A 21,980-nucleotide genomic window follows, 5' to 3' on the forward strand; every position below is an offset into this window, starting at 1 on the left:
TCAACAAGCCTGCAGATAAGGTGCTATGACTGAAGTCAGACTGGATTAGCTGCATGCATGTTTCAGGTGTGTGATTCAGCTACTACTACAGCCAAAGAGATCAGCAGGCCTGCCAAGCAACTGGTATTGTTTACAAGACAACATTCATTTCCCTCTCAGTTAAGGTTCCCTTTAAAGGGAACCAGAGACGAGGGGATCCTTAAAAATTAAGAGTTTATACATACGTGGGGCTTCCTCCAGCCCCATAAGCCTGGATCGCTCCCACGCCGCCATCCTCCGCTGCCTCTATCGCCGGTACCGGGTCTCGTCACTTCCACCGGACGCGACCAGTTGTACGCATGCACAGGGGCTCCCTCCGGCTTTGTACGCATGCGCCTATGCAGTACGGAGGGAGTGCACTGCACTTGCATCAACTGGCTCGACTGGCCAAAATTACGGGACCCGGTACCGGCGGACAGATGCAGTGGAGGATGGCGGCGTGGGAGCGATCCAGGCTTATGGGGCTGGAGGAAGCCCCAGATATGTATAAATCTATTTATTCTTCATCTCTGGTTCTCTTTAAAGAGGAGCTTTCAGCCATACTATCTCAGAAAAAAAACACATATATATATATAAGTAGATTAGTACTTGCTCTACTTATATTAACATATGTATTGCACTATCAACATTTTGATTTTAGTGATTTTTCTATAGTAAAAAAAAAAGAGAAAATCCTTCTTAGGATTTTCCATCTTGAGTGTCTATCTTGAAGCCAATCCTGACATCATTTTCTCCCTACTCTGTCTGCATTTTCACTGGCCGCCCTCCTCCCAGTTTTCAGACACTCCCACCCAGCTCTGCAATAGAAAGCGCATTGTCATTGTGTGACTGCAGCTTCTCAGCGTGAGAAATATTGGCAAATCAGAGAGGCACAGAGGTGTGGGAGGGGAAAACATCAGGGAAAGAGGCTTCAGCCAATCAGGCTGCATTAGTTAAGTCTGAGTGAAAAGTAAAGAAGAAAAAAGAAAACCCAGCATGCCCTGCAACTTCCTTTGTGCCACAGATGTACAAAATAAAAGCCAGGTAAACTGGGGCATGATCTTTTATCAACCTGAAAAGTAACAGTGATTTTTAACTTTTGGATTGCCTGGTTAGCAACCTTATTACTTCTTTACCAGATTACAAAAAAATTGGTTTTATGCCTGAATGGTACGCTTTAGGGCCCGTTCAGACTGCACGCGTTTCCAGCCGCGTTTTGGAAACGCGTGCAGGAGGCCGACAGGCACGACATCAGACAGTGCATAGAGTGCACTGTCTGATGTTGACACTGCATGCGTTCCGGACCTGTGCGGTCCGGGAATGCATGCTGCACGCAGATTTTGTCAAAACGCGCGGCTGTCCCATTCACTTTTCAGTGATGGGATCAGCCACGCAACGCACACAAACGTGGATGGCGTGCGTTCGTACGCGTTGCGTTCCGCATTTGTGATAAGAAGCATTGGTAAGGGGCAACACTCGTTTAGAAAAATGGTAAACTTTTGACACACTATGTTTGCTTCTTCATGGACACACGCATTCACAATTCTCAGTGCAATCAAAAGAGGCACAGCTAACGATTGCACTGTATATGTAATGCTCGCATTTGGCTGTACCCTGCCTCCTACCTAGCGCTTAGGAGATTGTGACAGAACTCATTTGAGGTATTTTAAGGTGCAATGCCTTGCCTTAGTGAATGAGCTTCTATGTGGATAATTGTAGATAATAAACAAGAAACAGCACTGACCTACTACTGAATACTGAAAGGAATAATAGAAATGAATAATACTGAAAGCCAGTATCATAAGTAAATAATTTGCAGAAAAGATGAAAAATAGACTAATACATTAGATAATTGATTTACAAACGCTATTATAAGATTTAAAAACTGTTATTAAACAGTGTAAAACATATTTTTGTTCTTGTAATGAAATTAACTGGAATCTTTAAAAAACATCACAATAAATAATAACATAGCAACAGAGTACATTTGAAATCGGCGCCGGTAGACTTGGGCGCAGGATACAGCGCTATATGGCTGATCCTGCTTTTGCACAAGTCCGGGCCGATTTAATTACTATTTCCCCTCCAGGCCGCCATGGATAGTGGGGGAATGAAATAATTCGGCTTCCAGCGATTGCTGGAGGCCGAATTATTGTGTTTTTAAGCAACTTCGGTTCCGTCTTCTGACGGAGCCGACGTTACTCACTGAGCGCCGCTATAGACTGATTCTCATTACAGTCTATGGCGGCGCTGGCTGCGCCCAAATCTAGCAGCGCTGAAAAGCACTGCTCCGTAGCAACATGCTCTGCAAGGTTGGATAAAAATGCTGTCAGATAAGATCATTATCAAAAGGTAAAATTAAACAATATAAAATGATAACAAAATTATTGCAAAAACGTTCTCTGGAACATCATCAAGCCCTCTAGTCTAAATATCATGTTCTCAGTCTAACTATCTAGAATTCTTCTCTGTCCTTTCATTTCTTAAAACAATAATGTATGTCTAAAATGACCTCAATTGCGATAAAAAGCAATAATGCAGCATCACAGTTATGTTTTCCTTGAAATATCTGGAAGAATTGAATTATTGACACCATTTTTAATATTTCTTTTGTGTGGCCTAATGTGACTCCTAACCTGCTAGGTAGATACATATCTCTCAATTTAGAGTGAAATACCTGTAAGTGGATGTCATAGTCGATTGCAATAATTAACAAAGTTGACTTCCGAAGACTTATCTCCCTTCCAAAAAAAAAAAAATGTTAATAAGGTAAAGGTTTTTTTTGTATTTTGTTTTTTCTTTAATTCAAGTACCGTATATACTCGCATATAAGCCGACCCGCATATAAGCCGACCCCCCAACTTTTCCCTGAAAAAACAGGGAAAAATGATTGACCCCCATATAAGCCGGGGGTAGGAAATGCTGGCCGCCTTATTCCCCGAGTGTGTCCCAGTATAGCTAGTATAGTGCTCAGTATAGCGATCCCCCCTCCCCCCGCCCCCTCCGCGGCCGCCGCTGCTATTACCTGTTCAGCCGGCGGCCGCTTCCTCTACTCCGGGTGCCTCTCGCTCTGCTCTCCATGTCTCCATCACGCGTATTCTTCGTGTATCACAGCAGCGCGCCCGGCGCTGCTGCTGTGACGAGGCAGGAGAGAGCGGTTCCCCTGGTAACTGCGTCATCGCCGTTACCAGGGGAGCTGCTCTCTCCTGCCTCGTCACAGCAGCAGCGCCAGGGCGCGCTGCTGTGATACACGAAGAATACGCGTGATGGAGACATGGAGAGCAGAGCGAGAGGCACCCGGAGTAGAGGAAGCGGCCGCCGGCTGAACAAGTAATAGCAGCGGCGGCCGCGGAGGGAGGGAGGGAGCGAGCGGGCGGGTGGGCGGGGAGCGCACACGGATCAAGACCACCCAAGACTCGCATACAAGCCGACCCCCCAACTTTTGGCCCCCTTTTTGGGGGTCAAAAAGTCGGCTTGTATGCGAGTATATACGGTAACTATATGAGTGGAGATGGCTCGAACCTCCGATTTTTGGTTCGTGAACCTTCGCCAAACGTTCGATTTGCGCGAACTTCCGCGAACCGCAATAGACTTCAATGGGGAGGCGAACTTTGAAAACTAGAAACACTTATGCTGGCCACAAAAGTGATGGAAAAGATGTTTCAAGGGGTCTAACATCTGAGTTTTTGCATGATTGAGTGGCATAGACGCCAAAAGTCCCGGGGAAAAATATGGATTTGACGCAAAGCAGCGTTTTAATGGTCGAAATCACGTTAAATGCTAAATTGCAGCCCAAAAGTTCTTTAAAACATCTTGCATGTGTATACATCAATCAGGGAGTGTAATTAGAGTACTGCTTCACACTGACACACCAAACTAACTGTGTAATGCACCGCAAATAGCTGTTTGTGTTGTGACGGCCGTGCTGGACTGGTGCGCACCATGGCGAGAGTGCAGGCGATGGCGGTTTTCCAGCCCATATGCGCACCATGGCGAAATTGCTCTTCCTCAGTGATATCAGGTAATGTCTGACTGCCTTATCAACTTTCAATGGTTCTTTCTTTATCATTGTTAAAGCTTACATCTATTTTTTTTTAAATACTTGTTCTGCTTGCTGTTCAGTACCTGCAACGAGAATCTGTTATGGAGGGCAAGTCTGCCATTGTGAGTGACCACGGGTAATGGCTGAGGAATCAGGGTTCGATTCCGGTCCGGAGTGGGAGCCTAAGAAATGGCCACCACCACCACACATCAAAGGAAGGCAGCAGGCACGCTGTGGGCAAAGGAGCAGGAACGGCTACCACCCATCCAAGGAAGGCAGCAGGCATGGCATGCACATCCCAAGGTAGTGACCAAAAATAACAATACAGGAGGACTTTTGAGGCCCTGCTGTATATGAGATGAATCAACTTTAAATCCTTTAGCGAGAATCTGTTATGGATTGCAAGTCTGCCATCCATTCAAGTGAAAGGAATGCACTGACAGCCAGGTATAATGCAATGTGCAGTCAAAGATGCAGTGAAAGGTATGCAGTGACTGCAAAAAGCTGTTTGTGTAGCGACGGTCGTACTGGACTGGTGCGCACCATGACGAGAGTGCAGGTGATGTGGCTTTCCAGCCCATATAGTCGGGCTGAGGTAGCTGAATGACGGAACAGTGACTGTCCAGCTGATCAAATTTGGTCTGTCCACAATGAAGCAATGACCTTATTATCTTTTGTGTGCCACCCCCCGAGACACATATAGCCAGCGGTCATTGCTTCATTGTGATACCCAAGCCCCTTCACCGTGGCAAGGTAATGACCTTTTGTTTTAAAGTGTGGTAAAGGCCTTTTGTTTTGTTGTTGCAGCTGCAGTGCAGCCACAAAAATTAGGCAGGCATGTACACGCACCAGAAAAATTATTATAGCGCCTGGAGTCCTGGACTCTGTTGGTGGTGGTGGAAAAGGCAGTCATGTGGCCTGCGGGCAGAGGTGCTGTGTGGGGAGCGACTTAGTCTTGGGGCAGGCAGCCAGTCACACGGCGTGCAGGCAGAGATGCTGTGTGTGGGGACTGACTTAGTCTTCGGACGGACAGTAGCCCTCCGGGATCCATGCCTCATTCATTTTGATAAAGGTGAGGTATTAAACACTTTTGTGACTTAGGCGCCTTCTCTTCTCAGTGACAATGCCTCCAGCTGCGCTGAAGGTCCTTTCTGACAGGACGCTTGAGGCAGGGCAAGACAGAAGTTGGATGGCAAATTGGGACAGCTCTGGCCACAGGTCAAGCCTGTGCACCCAGTAGTCCAAGTGTTCATCGCTGCTCACAGTGTCTACATCCACACTTAAGGCCAGGTAGTCGGCTACCTGCCGGTCCAGGCGTTGGTGGAGGGTGGATCCTGAAGCGCTAAGGCGAGGCATTGTACTAAAGAATGTTCGCATGTCCGACATCACCATGAAATCGCTGGAGTGTCCTGTCCTTGCCTGCGTGGACATGGGAGGAGGATTACTGGCAGTGGTACCTTTATTGCGTTGTGCTGTGACATCACCCTTAAATGCATTGTAACGCATAGTTGCCAGCTTGTTCTGCATGTGCTGCATCCTTTTTGCCTTCAGGTGAGTTGGTAACATGTCTGCCACTTTGTGCCTCTAGCGAGGGTCTAGTAGCGTGGCCACCCAGTACAGCTCATTCCCCTTGAGTTTTTTTTATACGGGGGTCCCTCAACAGGCTGGACAGCATGAAAAATGCAATCAGCACAAAGTTGGATCCAGACGTACTATCCATCTCCTCTTGCTCTTCCTCAATGACGTCAGGTAAGTCGTCCTCCTCTCTCCAGCCACGAACAATACCACGGGACTTCGAGCAGCACAAGCCCCTTGTGATGCCTGCTGCAGTTGTTCTTCTGCCACCGCCTCCTCCTCCTCCTCCAAAGAAACACCTTCCTCATCATCTGAGTCTCACTCCTCTTCCCCACACGACTCTTCGTCCTTCTCCCCCCTCTGTGCTGCCGCAGCTGTTGAGAAAACATCTGGTTCTGATGAAAATTGCTCCCACAACTGTTCCTCCAGTAAATGTTCATGTTCACGCTCCTCCACAGCTTGATCCACCACTCTACGCACGGCACGCTCCAGGAAGTAAGCGTATGGGATCAAGAAGCTGATGGTGCCTTCACTGCGACTCATCAGGTTGGTCACCTCCTCAAACGGTTGCATGAGCCTACATGCATTTCACATCAGTGTATAGTTGTTGGGCCAGAACATCCCCATCTCCCCAGATTGTGTCCTTTTACTGTAATTGTACAGGTACTGGGTGACATCTTTCTTCTGTTCTAGCAGGCGAGAGAACATGACCAGGATCGAATTCCAGCGAGTCGGGCTATCACGTATCAAACGTCTCACAGGCAAGTTGTTTCTCAGCTGAATGCTCGCAAAGCGTGCCATGGCCGTGTAAGACCGCCTGAAATGCCCAAACAACTTCCTGGCCTGCTTCAGGACGTCCTCTAAGCCTGGGTACTTAAACACAAATCTTTGAATGACTAGATTCAGCACATGTGCCATGCAGGGTACATGTTTCTAGGAAGTGTCTGCAACACCTCAACCAAATAACTGTGTGTGCTAGGGCTCAAAACAAGAGCAATTATATGGTAGAGGAAGAAAGCCCTTAAAAAATAGCACCTCCCACAGCAAAATTTGAAAAAGTATAACAAAAATCTTTATTCAACATTGGGTATATTAATAATCACATTACTGATGATTCAATTAAGAATAAAACCATTTAAAAACCAAGCAAATATTCAAACATGATCCCTGCTGCATAAGAAACAATCACTCTAAATGCAATATATTGTATAATAACACAATGCTGCTGTCAGATATAAAACCCCACAGTAGGCTCAATATTGAGCCCAACAGGGGGAGAACCCGGGTTCAGTATACAACCTAATGTGATGCAGGACCAATAAACACCTGTGCAAAAAAAACAACAAAAAAAACCACACAAATAAATATCACATATATAAGATTATGAAATAAAGTGCACAATTGCTATCTAAGTATACAGTATTACTAGTGATAAGATGCCTAATAAAAAATTAAGGCAAAGGAGCAGCCCATAGGAAAAAGAGCATAAAGTGGAGTAGTGCAAAAAATAGGAGATACTTAGCCCAGAAATGGTGAAGTCAATCTCAGCAGCACAGCAGGGAACAAGGAATCCCCTCAGAGGACAAGATCCCACTAGTTCCGCGAGAGTCACCTCGCTTTATCAAGGAGAGAGGATGCAAGTGAAGCCACCATAGCAGCCTTTAAATAGGAAAGAAAAAGGAGGGAACATCCATAATCATCACTCAACACCTGCAAATAATGCCAGGAGTGAGAGAGGGAAAGAGAGAGGCACAGGGTACATGTGTCAGCTTTCCCAAATTCAAAGCGAAAAGGAGATTGCTGCCGTTGTCACACACCACATTGCCGATCTCCAGCTGGTGCGGGGTCAGTCACTGATCCACCTGTTTGTTAAGAGCAGCCAGTAGAGCTGGTCCAGTGTGACTCTCCACTTTGAGGCAAGACATGTCTAAGATGGGCGTGACACCGTCGTACCTGGCATGCAGCATAGGCCCAGGGGAGATGGGGCTGTGTAGCTAGAGAGGAGATCGCAGCACCAGTAGAGTTGAACTGCCACTCAGCCAAGGAGGAGGAGGATGACAACAGCGAAGAAGATGTAGTAGGAGGAGAATAGGTGGCAGGAGGCCTGCCTGCAAGCCGTGGAGGTGTCACAAGTTGATCTGCTGCACAGTCACATACTCCCTGCTTGCCATCGGTCACCAGGTTGACCCAATGGGCTGTGTAAGTAACGTACCTGCCCTGATCGTACTTGGCAAACCAGGCATCCGTGGTCAGGTGGACCCTTGACCCAACGCTGTGTGCCAGAGATGTCACCACTTGCCTCTCAACTTCACGGTACAGTTTGGGTATCGCCTTTTTAGAGAAATAATTGCAGCCTGGTATCTTCCACTGCGGTGTCCCAATGGCCACAAATTTACGGAAGGCCTCGGAGTCCACCAGCTGGTATGGTAACAGCTGGCGAGCTAACAGTTCCGCCAAGCCAACTGTCAGACGCCGAGCAAGGGGGGAACTGGCAGAAATTGGCTTCTTCCGCTCAAAGATTTCCTTCACAGACACCTGGCTGCTGTGGGCAGAAGAGCAGGAACCTCTCAAGGGCAGAGGCAGAGTGGAGGAGGGTGGCTGTGAAGGTGCAAGGGATAAAGCGGCTGAAGATGCTGCACCTGAAGGAGGAAGAGGAGAAGGAGGGTGGGTTTGCTTTTGTGTGCTGCTTTTGCTCAGGTGCTCTTCCCATTGCAGTTTGTGCCTTTTCTGCAGGTGCCTTCATAAGGCAGTTGTCCGTATGTGGGTGTTGGCCTTTCCACGGCTCAATTTTTGAAGGCAGAGAGAATAAAACATTTCCAAACCGCTGAGCCCCCCTGGGGTGATGGCACTATGGTGGCATCAGCAGCTGACGTTGAAGGGCATGTTGTCTGGCACCGGACACTGCCACCAGCTGTTTCTGACGACTAGCTCCTCCTGCTTCTTTCAGCAACTCGTCTCCTCCTACTCCTCTCTGGCTCCCCCTCTGAACTGTCCACTTGGTCATCTTGTCTCTTGGATCCCACGTGGTAACCATATCATCGTCATCATCATAATCATCCTGCCCAGCTTCGCTTGCCTCAGACACCTCCAAAACTGCACCAACAGCAGGTACCTCATCATCCTCATACGTTACGTCCATAGTGTCGCCGCCTAACTCAGACATATGAGGTGGTGTAACTTGCTTAGCGCCTTCATCTGGTTGTAACAATAATGGCTGTGAATCAGTTAATTCCCCACCAATTAACTCCTGAGAAGTGTTAAATGCAGCAGCTGTGGTGCTTGTAGTAGCGCTGGTGGCTGCGGAAGATGAGGTGTTCTGTATTAAATAGTCAACCACGTCCTGACAATCTTGGGAGTTGATGGGATGTGCCTTCTTGAGTACTGTACTTTGGGCCAGGGCCGCACGAAATCACATCAACACGACCTCGCACAGACCTTCCGGGTGGCCTTCCTCTAGGTCTGCCTGTACCTCTGCCTCTACCTGTCCGTTTTGTCCATATTGGGGGGATGAAGCGAAAGGTATGCAGTGACTTGACTAAAACAATGTGCAGTCACACAGGTGCAGTAAGTTAACAGGTATGCACGGAGTGGTATATCACACTGCGTACACTCACTTAGGTAGGTGGGTGCACTATGAACAACAGGTAGGTATATGCAGTGATGGGTATTACAATGTGCACCTGTCAGTCACACACAGACAGGTACCGGACAGGCACAGTGACACTGCGTGTGCTCACGTGGGTGGGTGCACTGAAGTGAACAACAGCAGGTAGGTATATGCAGTGGGTATTACAATGTGCACCTGTCACACACACAGGTAGTAGTCACTGAATGTGCTGGGCCTGGCAGTGGCACACACAGTAGGAATGACCAAGGCTGTCTATGCAACACAAGTGTCAGTGGGACACACACACACACACAAAAAAAAAATAGATCACAAGAACAAGATTAGCTCTTAAAAGAGCTGTTGAGGGGTGCTTTTTTTAGCAATAGGAATCAGCAAGGAGCAAGCTAACAAGCCTACAAGAGCCTAACTAATCTTTCCCTTCTCTAACTACTGCAGGCACACGAGTGAGTAAAATTGCTGACGCTGCCTGCCTTTTATAAGGGGGAGGGGGAGAGTGGCTCCAGGAGGGAGTGTAGCCTGATTGGCTACAATGTGCCTGCTGACTGTGATGTAGAGGGTAAAAGGTGACCCTCATGATGCACTATAGGGGCAAATCAAACTTCCGGTAAAGTTTGCGGTTCTCCGCGGTCGCGAACCCCGGAACCGTTCGGGCCATCTCTATATATGACTGGAGGATGATATGCTCCAAATTGACATTGTTAAATTTCCATATATTGGTGCCAAATTCACAACTATAGCTGTCCCCTTTTGTTGTGCATGCACCCCCTGGGCCTGTGCTGTGTTGCAGGCCCACCTGTCCACTAGGGCACCTCCCCCTGTATTCCACATCTTTTTCCATGGCCGCTTTTGAGCAAGATTTTTCCAGCATGCCGGATTTATCATTTTGATCGATTTCAGCCAGAAATTAATCAAAATGATAATCAAGTGGCCACGTTGTGGCATCAATCTCTGACAGATTTAACTATAATTATTAGTAGCAAAAAAGTTTCTGTACCGTGTTAGCCAAACAAATTATATAGGTAGAAAAAAAAAAAAAAAAAAAACGTTTTGTAAGAAATAATACCTCTTAATGGCTAACTAATAGAGTTAAATGATGCAAGCTTTCTGGGATCTAGTCCCCTTCTTCAGGCATATTTCCAGATGTAAGCTGAAGTAAAACACTGATGCAGATAAATGGTAAACACGAAGATGACAGTTGTGTTGGTTACTGTTTATCCGTTAGGTGTCAGGTGATCAGCAGGCTGGAGCCAGTGAGTTAGTGCAACCATACATGAAATCCAGCAGGTTTCTGAAGATCATGAAGCCAAATCAATCATGTTACATAAGGTGTCATGAATCCTGTTCCACAATTTAAACCTTCTGTTAATGTCTTGAACATTTTCATAAATTTGTACTCAGAAACTTTTCTTGATTGATCATTTTTGAAGTTACCCTTAAAAACAAGTACTTTTAGATCTTGCATGCTGTGTCCTGGTTCACAGAAGTGTTGGCCCACTGGTGTGTCCATTTTACTCTCATTAATTTTAAAGCGGTGATGGTTCATTCTTGTGCGCAGTTTTTGTCCTGTTTCTCCTATATAGATTCCTCTTGAGGGGCATTTCATGCAGCGTATCATGTATACAACATTGGATGACTCGCAGGAAAATTGGTCTTGTATTTGATGATATTTCTGTGAGTTTGGTATTTGTATTTGGTTTGTGCTCAAGATATAAGGGCAGGTCTCACACCTTGTGTTATTGCAGGGTAATGTGCCTGGAGTATCTGGTGTAGATAATGCACTTCTGATAATCATTTGTCTCAAATTGGGAGGTTGTCTGAAAGCAAGCAGTGGTAAATCAGGAAAAACATCCTTCAGGCGTTTGTCTTTATGGAGTATTGGTTGTAGGGCTTTTGATATCTTCCTCAGTGTCTTTAATTTTGGGTTGTAGGTTACCACAATTGGGATTCTGTTGTTTTCAGTCTTTGGGGTGTACTTCAACAGTTCCTCTCTTGATTTTAAAGTTGCTCTGTGTATTTGATCATCAACGATTTGTGGATGATATCCCTGATCTATGAATATTTTACGTAGTGACATAAGTTGTCTGTCTCTGTCCTCTGAATTAGAACATATTTGGTTATACCTCAGAGCCTGGCTGTAAACAATAGATTTTTTGGTGTGTTCCGGGTGGAAACTCTTCCATTTTAGGTAAATATGCCGGTCAGTTGGTTTACGGTATATGGATGTTTGTAAAATTCTATCTTGTATATAAATTGTGGTATCCAGGAAACTGACATGGGAGGTTGAAAAGCTGAGCGTTAACTTGATGTTCTTGTGGTACTCTGAGAAGTTTTTGTGGAATCTGATTAATTCTTCCTGTGATGCTGTCCAGATTAATAGGATATCGTCTATAAATCTGAAGTAAGCCCATGGTTTAATTTCACAAGTTGAAAGGAAGTTTTCCTCCAATCTGGCCATAAACAAATTTGCATACTGGGGCGACATCCTACTTCCCATAGCACTGCCCATTGTCTGTAGATACATATCATTTCCAAATGAAAAATAGTTGTGAGTTAGTATATACCTGATAAGTTGTAGTGTGGGCTCTGTTGGTAGATCATTTAGCTGAAGGAAATGTTGGCAAGCTGCAATACCGTCCTCGTGTGGAATGTTGGTATAAACCTGCTGGATTTCATGTATGGTTGCACTAACTCACTGGCTCCAGCCTGCTGATCACCTGACACCTAACGGATAAACAGTAACCAACACAACTGTCATCTTCGTGTTTACCATTTATCTGCATCAGTGTTTTACTTCAGCTTACATCTGGAAATATGCCTGAAGAAGGGGACTAGATCCCAGAAAGCTTGCATCATTTAACTCTATTAGTTAGCCATTAAAAGGTATTATTTCTTACAAAACGTTGTTTTTTTTCTACCTATATAATTTGTTTGGCTAACACGGTACAGAAACTTTTTTGCTACTATCATCATGCAAGATACCATAATGTACCGCACACATTTGGAATGTAAAACCTTACTGAAGAAATTGGCACAACTGGACAGTGACATCTTTTTTCTATCCAAGTGCAAGAAAGAAAATCTGATACCGAAAGGTATTACTATCCGAAACCCAGTTCAACATACCTTCAATACCCATTTTGCACAGCGACTCTGCTTCAGAACATCAGAAAGGATCAGGAATCATCTCATCAAGGTTTGTTACAGCAAAAAGAAAATTACTCAAGATAATCTATGTTTACTCTATTCTACACTGCAAGGACCATCATTAGAAAGCATTAAATCTACATTACAGAAATTCTACAAACAATTACAACACCATTTAATCCAAAACAAGAAAAAGAAACTCGACAGCCTTAGACTGAAAGCTGAAAACATCATTCTAGATAACAATACAAGTGTACCCCGTTCAGAACCTAAAACTGCCAATCTTTTACCTGTGGTTAACTTGTCCAGCTATAACCCAAGCAAGACTGAATTAGCTGTTCTATCTAAAGGACTCACTTTTTGCCCCACCAAAAGATTTGATGAAATAGAATTTTGTAGTGACATGGAAGAATTTTTTCGGAGGATAAGGCTAAAGGAGTTTTTTCACAACAGACCTAATTATTCATCATTCGAAGATACTGAACCTGCGAATAGCAAAAACAAAAAGAGCAGTACCTGGACACCAAAATTAGGGCGGAACAAGAAATTAGAAGAGTATATTGACAACTTCAGAAAAAGAATCAAATTAGAGATACTGGACAAACAAAAACAGACACTCTACAACCTCAATACTCAAGAAAGGGAATCAATACTGAGCCTTAAAAGCAATGACAACATAGTAATTAAACCAGCTGACAAAGGAGGAGCTGTAGTGATTTTGGATAAATCCAGCTATATTCAAGAAGCAAACAGACAGCTCTCCAACAACACCTACTACAAAAGACTAGAAACAAACCCCACGCTACAATACTCAAGGGAATTGAAGAATATGCTTAATGATCTTTCCTCAAAATCATCTAACATACTTACATTAATACCAGCTAATCCTAAAATAGGCACCTTCTACATCTTACCAAAAATACACAAAGAAGGAAATCCAGGTCATCCTATCATCTCTGGTTTGGGGACACTAACAGAAAAGATATCTGGTTGGGTAGAAAACATTCTTAAACCCATGGTAAGGAATACAGCCAGCTACATCCAAGACACCACTGACCTTCTTAACAAATTGACTGCAATGGGTCCGATCCCAGAGGGTGCTATCCTGGCTACAATGGATGTTGAATCCCTTTATACCAACATTCCACACGAGGACGGTATTGCAGCTTGCCAACATTTCCTTCAGCTAAATGATCTACCAACAGAGCCCACACTACAACTTATCAGGTATATACTAACTCACAACTATTTTTCATTTGGGAATGATATGTATCTACAGACAATGGGCAGTGCTATGGGAAGTAGGATGTCGCCCCAGTATGCAAATTTGTTTATGGCCAGATTGGAGGAAAACTTCCTTTCAACTTGTGAAATTAAACCATGGGCTTACTTCAGATTTATAGACGATATCCTATTAATCTGGACAGCATCACAGGAAGAATTAATCAGATTCCACAAAAACTTCTCAGAGTACCACAAGAACATCAAGTTAACGCTCAGCTTTTCAACCTCCCATGTCAGTTTCCTGGATACCACAATTTATATACAAGATAGAATTTTACAAACATCCATATACCGTAAACCAACTGACCGGCATATTTACCTAAAATGGAAGAGTTTCCACCCGGAACACACCAAAAAATCTATTGTTTACAGCCAGGCTCTGAGGTATAACCGAATATGTTCTAATTCAGAGGACAGAGACAGACAACTTATGTCACTACGTAAAATATTCATAGATCAGGGATATCATCCACAAATCGTTGATGATCAAATACACAGAGCAACTTTAAAATCAAGAGAGGAACTGTTGAAGTACACCCCAAAGACTGAAAACAACAGAATCCCAATTATGGTAACCTACAACCCAAAATTAAAGACACTGAGGAAGATATCAAAAGCCCTACAACCAATACTCCATAAAGACAAACGCCTGAAGGATGTTTTTCCTGATTTACCACTGCTTGCTTTCAGACAACCTCCCAATTTGAGACAAATGATTATCAGAAGTGCCTTATCTACACCAGATACTCCAGGCACATTACCCTGCAATAACACAAGGTGTGAGACCTGCCCTTATATCTTGAGCACAAGCCAAATACAAATACCAAACTCACAGAAATATCATCAAATACAAGACCAATTTTCCTGCGAGTCATCCAATGTTGTATACATGATACGCTGCATGAAATGCCCCTCAAGAGGAATCTATATAGGAGAAACAGGACAAAAACTGCGCACAAGAATGAACCATCACCGCTTTAAAATTAATGAGAGTAAAATGGACACACCAGTGGGCCAACACTTCTGTGAACCAGGACACAGCAAGCAAGATCTAAAAGTACTTGTTTTTAAGGGTAACTTCAAAAATGATCAATCAAGAAAAGTTTCTGAGTACAAATTTATGAAAATGTTCAAGACATTAACAGAAGGTTTAAATTGTGGAACAGGATTCATGACACCTTATGTAACATGATTGATTTGGCTTCATGATCTTCAGAAACCTGATGGATTTCATGCATGGTTGCACTAACTCACTGGCTCCAGCCTGCTGATCACCTGACACCTAACGGATAAACAGTACCCAACACAACTGTCATCTTCGTGTTTACCATTTATCTGCATCAGTGTTTACTTCAGCTTACATCTGGAAATATGCCTGAAGAAGGGGACTAGATCCCAGAAAGCTTGCATCATTTAACTCTATTAGTTAGCCATTAAAAGGTATTATTTCTTACAAAACGTTGTTTTTTTTCTACCTATATAACCATAATTATTGAATTGGCCAGATATCGATGCCGCAAATCGAATAATGTATGGGCACCGTAATATTAGTAAAATGTTAAGCAACATCTAGCCACCAAAATCACTTTTCCAATGTATGTCTTTCAGATAGCAGATATTGGGGCTATCTCGAGTAGGAGAGAAGTTTTAGAAACAATTTTTGATAAATTAGACATGGCAGACACCAATACCAATAGAGATGATCAGTTAAATGCAAATAATTCTGGCTTGTGTGCAAATTGCATGCAACTTGGAACTGGACTTATCAAAAGTGACACAATTTGTGTGTTCATTTCCAAGCTGCATAGAAATTGCATTAAATTTGCATGCTAGCGGGAATTGTTTGCATGTCATTGACCATCTCTACATGCCAGTATTAATAATGCCTGGGTAAAAGATTCTATACATTTTATGTAGGTGATAAAAATGTGTGGTTGATGGATTAGGAATGAAAAATAAATGTATATATATATATGTATATTTTTTTCTTGCTCATTAATCAAGGGCTTTATTGATTAGTTCATCCAGCTGAATTATAAAGCCAGATGTCAGACCATAAAGGACAGCTATTGTGAAAAGCTGTAAAATTAAAAATGCTAGCGCACATTTATAACATTTATATATATATATCTTTAAAGGGAAGGTTCAGGCAGCGCTTAAAAAAAAGAAATATCCAAATCCACTTACCTGGGGCTTCCTCCAGCCCGTGGCAGCCAGGCTGTGCCCTCGGTGCCGCTCCGCAGGCTCCCGGTGGTCTCTGGTGGCGAGCCCGACCTGGCCAGGCCGGCTGCCAGGTCGGGCTACTTCTGCGCTTCACAATGCGTGTCATTGGTGCGCGTTGACGTCATCCGACGTCCTCTGGGCTGTTCTGCGCAGGCGCAGAACTACTGAGCCTGCGCAGTATAGCCCGGAGGGCGTCGGATGACGTCAACGCGCACCAATGACACACATCTTGGAGTGCAGAAGAAGCCCAACCTGGCAGCCGGCCTGGCCAGGTCGGGCTCGCTACCGGAGACCACCAGGAGCCTGGAGGAAGCCCCAGGTAAGTGGATTTGGATATTTATTTTTTTTAAGCGCTGCCTGAACCTTCCCTTTAAATATAGAGTACAGAGGGTGGGGTAGTACCACACTACATTTAATAAAGGCACCTGTTGAAAAGGGTGCAGGAAATAGCCAGTAGTGGAATATTGGTAAATTAACAGATATTCTACTACTTCATTCATACAGTATAGAAAAACATGGGTGATATTTACCAATATCTTACTGTGTCCTAACCTCTCTCTAGTCTCACAAAGAAACTATTGTGCTAGTGCCTAGCATTAACCCCCCTCCTCCAGTGGATGCCTAACCTTTACTCCCATACTTACCCTAGCATGCCCCACCAGTGTCCTGTTGTAAAGTGTGCTCGCTATGCTAACTGCAGCTACAAATACTGGGCACCAAGCCCAGTAATTGTGGCCACAGTTTGCATAGCAGGCGGCTTCGGTGCCCACGATTTAAGTGGGAGCAGTTTTCAACAGTGCACGTCTTGCACCCTTTTCAACTGCTGTAGTACTGTGATACTACATTTTTAACCCCTTCCCCACTCAAGTACAGTATATCTACACCCCTTTAAACTTCACTTCCCTGTCTGAGGCACAGATATACATATCCCTGCCGCCACCGCCACTGTCTGTACTCTTACTCACTCATGTGCGCTCACACGCTCATTCACGTTTCCACCCACTCGCCCAGAGATCAATAAATGGGAATTCATTGATCTAAGTCCCTGAAGCAATGATCTGCGGCTTCTATGAGAAGCCACACAATCGTGAAAAAAAAAGTTTCCCATCCACAGTACACTTCCTGTAAGCATACATATTACTCTTACAGGATGCATAAAATAAATGACTGAGGACATCTTGTGGCGAAATTATAAAAGTTCATAAACACAATTTTTTTTTACATTACAAGAATTTTTTTTTACAGTTAGGCCTCTTTCACAGTGCGATGTTGCAGTTTGATGCGATGTTAAAGTCGCACCGCAAAATTACAACGCAACGTACCCAAAAAGTCGCACAGCAGCGTTACTAACGCATACAGCACATACAGTACTAAATACAGGCAATGAAAAGTATGTCTCCAAATCATTACTGAGCATGTGCAAACAGTCCACCGCAGCTAATAACTAGTGTTGGGCGAACAGTGTTCGCCACTGTTCGGGTTCTGCAGAACATCACCCTGTTCGGGTGATGTTCGAGTTCGGCCGAACACCTGACGGTGCTCGGCCAAACCGTTCGGCCACATGGCCGAACAAAGAGCGCATGGCCGAACGTTCCCGGAACGTTCGGCTAGCGCTGTGATTGGCCGAACGGGTCACGTGGTTCGGGCCCGAACGCGCTCTGATTGGCCGAACGGTCACGTGGTTCGGGTAAATAAATACCCGAACCACGTCATATCTCCGCCATTTCTCTGTGGGTTTAGCTTTGGGTAGGCAGGCAGGGTAGTTCGCTCTCCAGCCACGCTAGCCAGGGTCCCCCCCAGTCATTGTGTGTCGCTGCTGGGAACAGTAGTACACCGCTCGCTCAGCCACACTATATATATAGCATTGTTTACTGCCACTGTGTACCTCGCTCAGCCACGCTATATATAGCATTGTGTTTTCTGACACTCTGTGTACACGGCTTAGCCTGACTATATAGCATTGTGTGTACTGCCACTGTGCACCTCGCTCAGCCACGCTATATATAGCATTGTGTTTTCTGACACTCTGTGTACACGGCTTAGCCTGACTATATAGTATTGTGTGTACTGCCACTGTGCACCTCGCTCAGCCACGCTATATATAGCATTATGTAGAAGAAAAAGTCTGTACAGTGCTCACTCCTCACAGCAGTGCATAAATTCCATAAACCACAGAGATCCAGTCTTTAGTAGAAATGAATACTCTCACCGGCGTTCAAAGGCTGATTTGCCACAGATCAGCTGAACACGTGTTGTGTAGACTTCCAGATTTTGCTCTCTTCCCTCTAGCACCACAATTTTGGCTCCATTTTTCCTCAAAAAAATACACAATAGAACATAGCGTAAAACTGCAACTTTTGAGTTTCCCAGTTCCTTTACATACCACAGTGAGTGCACCTCCACACCATATGTGCTCCCCACTGTGTATATCTGTATTGTAACCTCCACCGAACTGTGTAGAAAAAATGCCTGCTCACCAGATGGACATGCTGTCCTGTTACAGATCAGCAATATTCATATCTATGTTGCTCCTCTAAGTCCTCCACGGCCAGGCTCCACACTGGTATTAAATATCCTTGAAGTGTACCTCAGAAGAAAACAACAGTACACATAGCGTGAACCTGTCACACTTTACACTTCTTAATTGTGCTACTTGTGCAGAAGTTAGTGCACCCTCTCCTCCGTGCACACCCCTCTCACTCAGTGTCTTCACTCTGGTTCCCCAGACCAAACAATGCCACTAACCGCTCACCAGATTCGTAGCTGACCTGTCACGGATCAGTAAACAGCGTTTTGACATCAGCGTAGGGGTATCAACCAGATCCTTTCATACTTTGCCTGCAGGACTAATACACATCTCTCATAGCGTAACACTGTTTTATTTTCAATAAAATTGATTTAAAAGTACACTCACATTTAGTAAAAATTCATGCGCATATCTAAAACACGTTGTGGACGTCCTCACCGCTGCTCGTCTAGCGTCCTCTGATCTGCCGAGGCCACGCCCTACCGGTTTCGTCAGGATGACTCATCAGGGGCTTGCTGACCAACGGCAGACGTAGACGCTTTGAACTCTGTTCTATGCTAATTTCCTCTGAGCAGCTCCAGATCTCGCGGTGATACCCTTAACTGTTGCCTAGCAACTCTCCTACCACAATGCAGCTCGGATTAGTTCCATATCAGATGCGTGCTGGCTATTCTTATACAAGTACCGGATCCATGTTACCCCCTCTGGCTCCATCCATATATCTCCACTAAGCGGCTTTGTCTGTCCCTATAGGGGACATCTATGTGCATATCCTAATCACTTGTTTAGCCTCTTATAGTCTCCCGTGTTTGCAAGCTGATAGTGATCCTAACTAACTTCTCCTATAAACCTCATTTACCCATTACCCAGCTTAATACTTCTACACCCCTGTGCATCTATGTGTGATACCCCTCTACGCCTCCTATCTCTATAAACCAGTGAAGCCGTACTCAGGGTGTATATAATGCCTATATATAGTCCTCCCTATATATCCACATCTCTTTCCCATTAGTGACATAATTAAATCAGTGTGCCCATACACAATAGAACACATTCAGGTCACAGCATTAGTGACATAATTAAATCAGTGTACCCATACACAATAGAACGCATTCAGGTCACGGCATGACACATCTCCATGAAGGTTTATTGTTATGGGGCCAACAAACTGCCTGTCAGGGTCCCCCTCTGACACCCACCCCAATAGCCCCAGAATTTTAATTATATTATGATCGGGATCTGTCATACCGCCACCTACCAGAACACATCATATATCAGAAAATCATATGCCAAATAGTGAGTACAGTTAGTGCCCCCCTACAGCTATCTCTAACTAATGACAGCCACCCTATCGTGGTCGCAGCCCCATACCCTAAAAATAATAATACTAATAATACTGTCACCATGTGAATTGGTTAAAAAGTGTGCCCCGCAGCCAGTTTACCAGAATGAGAAGAAATTGCACTAGGGTAAGTGACTATGAGCAACAATCACAGATATTGATGGAACGATTTATTGAAAAAGGATATCAGGAAGGACCTTTAAAACAAGAAATTGAAAGGATTAAGAACACTGACAGAGAACTCCTTGTCAAGGACAGAAAAAGTAGTCCAAACAGTGTACAATATGAATTTGCAGTATGTTTGGATTATAATATACAGTATAAAGACGTTGAGAAAATTATCAAGCGATATTGGGGACTATTATGTAATGATCCCGTGTTTAAGAACAAGATCCCCCCGCAGCCGAAATTTATATATAAAAAGGCTAACAACCTACAAAGAAGTTTAGTAAAAACTTGCATTGATGAACCCCCAGTGAGAAATAAAACAGATTTATGTGGGCAAAAAGGGTTTTTCCCGTGTAAACAATGTAATCCGTGTCAAACCACAAAATCTGTCAAACAATCAAGGAATGTGTCGACGGCGACAGGACAAACTCACAATATAAGAGAATTCATCACGTGTAACAGTACACACGTGGTATATTTGGTTTGGTGTCCCTGCGGAATGCAGTATATAGGACGTACTAAACGCAAGTTAAGAGAAAGGATGAATGAACACGTAAAAAACATCGAGAAGGGGTTCAAACATCATAGCCTATCGAGACATTTTGCGGAAAAACATGGCTGTAATCCAGCTGTGATGAAATTCAGCGCCCTCCAGAAACTTACTACCAGATGGAGGGGCTGTCACAAGATCAGGGAAATTTCTCGCATGGAAACCAGGTGGATTTATGCAATGAAGACAATGATACCTGACGGGTTGAATGTAGAACTTGACCTGAACTGCTTTATAGCAGATGATTGAAGATGTATAACAACAAACAGTAGGAAGACCAACTAAAACATAATGAAGATATAGGAGGTCAACACGCCAGTATATATGAGGGTATTTGGTCCAGGGTATAGGTTTAGGATCAGGACACAGTGGCTACTATTAGAGAGGGATAGTTATAGGGGGTATCACTATCATTATTATTATTATCATTGTTATTATTAGTATTATTATTTTTAGGGTATGGGGCTGCGACCACGATAGGGTGGCTGTCATTAGTTAGAGATAGCTGTAGGGGGGCACTAACTGTACTCACTATTTGGCATATGATTTTCTGATATATGATGTGTTCTGGTAGGTGGCGGTATGACAGATCCCGATCATAATATAATTAAAATTCTGGGGCTATTGGGGTGGGTGTCAGAGGGGGACCCTGACAGGCAGTTTGTTGGCCCCATAACAATAAACCTTCATGGAGATGTGTCATGCCGTGACCTGAATGCGTTCTATTGTGTATGGGTACACTGATTTAATTATGTCACTAATGCTGTGACCTGAATGTGTTCTATTGTGTATGGGCACACTGATTTAATTATGTCACTAATGGGAAAGAGATGTGGATATATAGGGAGGACTATATATAGGCATTATATACACCCTGAGTACGGCTTCACTGGTTTATAGAGATAGGAGGCGTAGAGGGGTATCACACATAGATGCACAGGGGTGTAGAAGTATTAAGCTGGGTAATGGGTAAATGAGGTTTATAGGAGAAGTTAGTTAGGATCACTATCAGCTTGCAAACACGGGAGACTATAAGAGGCTAAACAAGTGATTAGGATATGCACATAGATGTCCCCTATAGGGACAGACAAAGCCGCTTAGTGGAGATATATGGATGGAGCCAGAGGGGGTAACATGGATCCGGTACTTGTATAAGAATAGCCAGCACGCATCTGATATGGAACTAATCCGAGCTGCATTGTGGTAGGAGAGTTGCTAGGCAACAGTTAAGGGTATCACCGCGAGATCTGGAGCTGCTCAGAGGAAATTAGCATAGAACAGAGTTCAAAGCGTCTACGTCTGCCGTTGGTCAGCAAGCCCCTGATGAGTCATCCTGACGAAACCGGTAGGGCGTGGCCTCGGCAGATCAGAGGACGCTAGACGAGCAGCGGTGAGGACGTCCACAACGTGTTTTAGATATGCGCATGAATTTTTACTAAATGTGAGTGTACTTTTAAATCAATTTTATTGAAAATAAAA

The 21,980-nt window shown here is 44.2% G+C and overlaps 1 long non-coding RNA gene across 1 annotated transcript in view; it reads right to left on the reverse strand.

Moving 5' to 3' along the window:
* LOC137518917 (uncharacterized) overlaps window positions 1-10,394 on the reverse strand; it is a 185,390-nt gene extending 174,996 nt beyond the window's left edge. Inside the window, exon 1 of the long non-coding RNA XR_011020925.1 lies at window positions 10,327-10,394. This is a non-coding gene — a long non-coding RNA (uncharacterized lncRNA). The remainder of the gene's footprint in view (window positions 1-10,326) is intronic.
* Between the last annotated feature and the right edge of the window lie 11,586 nt (window positions 10,395-21,980).

Source organism: Hyperolius riggenbachi, chromosome 5 (genome assembly GCF_040937935.1).
Source record: "Hyperolius riggenbachi isolate aHypRig1 chromosome 5, aHypRig1.pri, whole genome shotgun sequence".
Lineage (NCBI taxonomy): Eukaryota > Metazoa > Chordata > Amphibia > Anura > Hyperoliidae > Hyperolius > Hyperolius riggenbachi.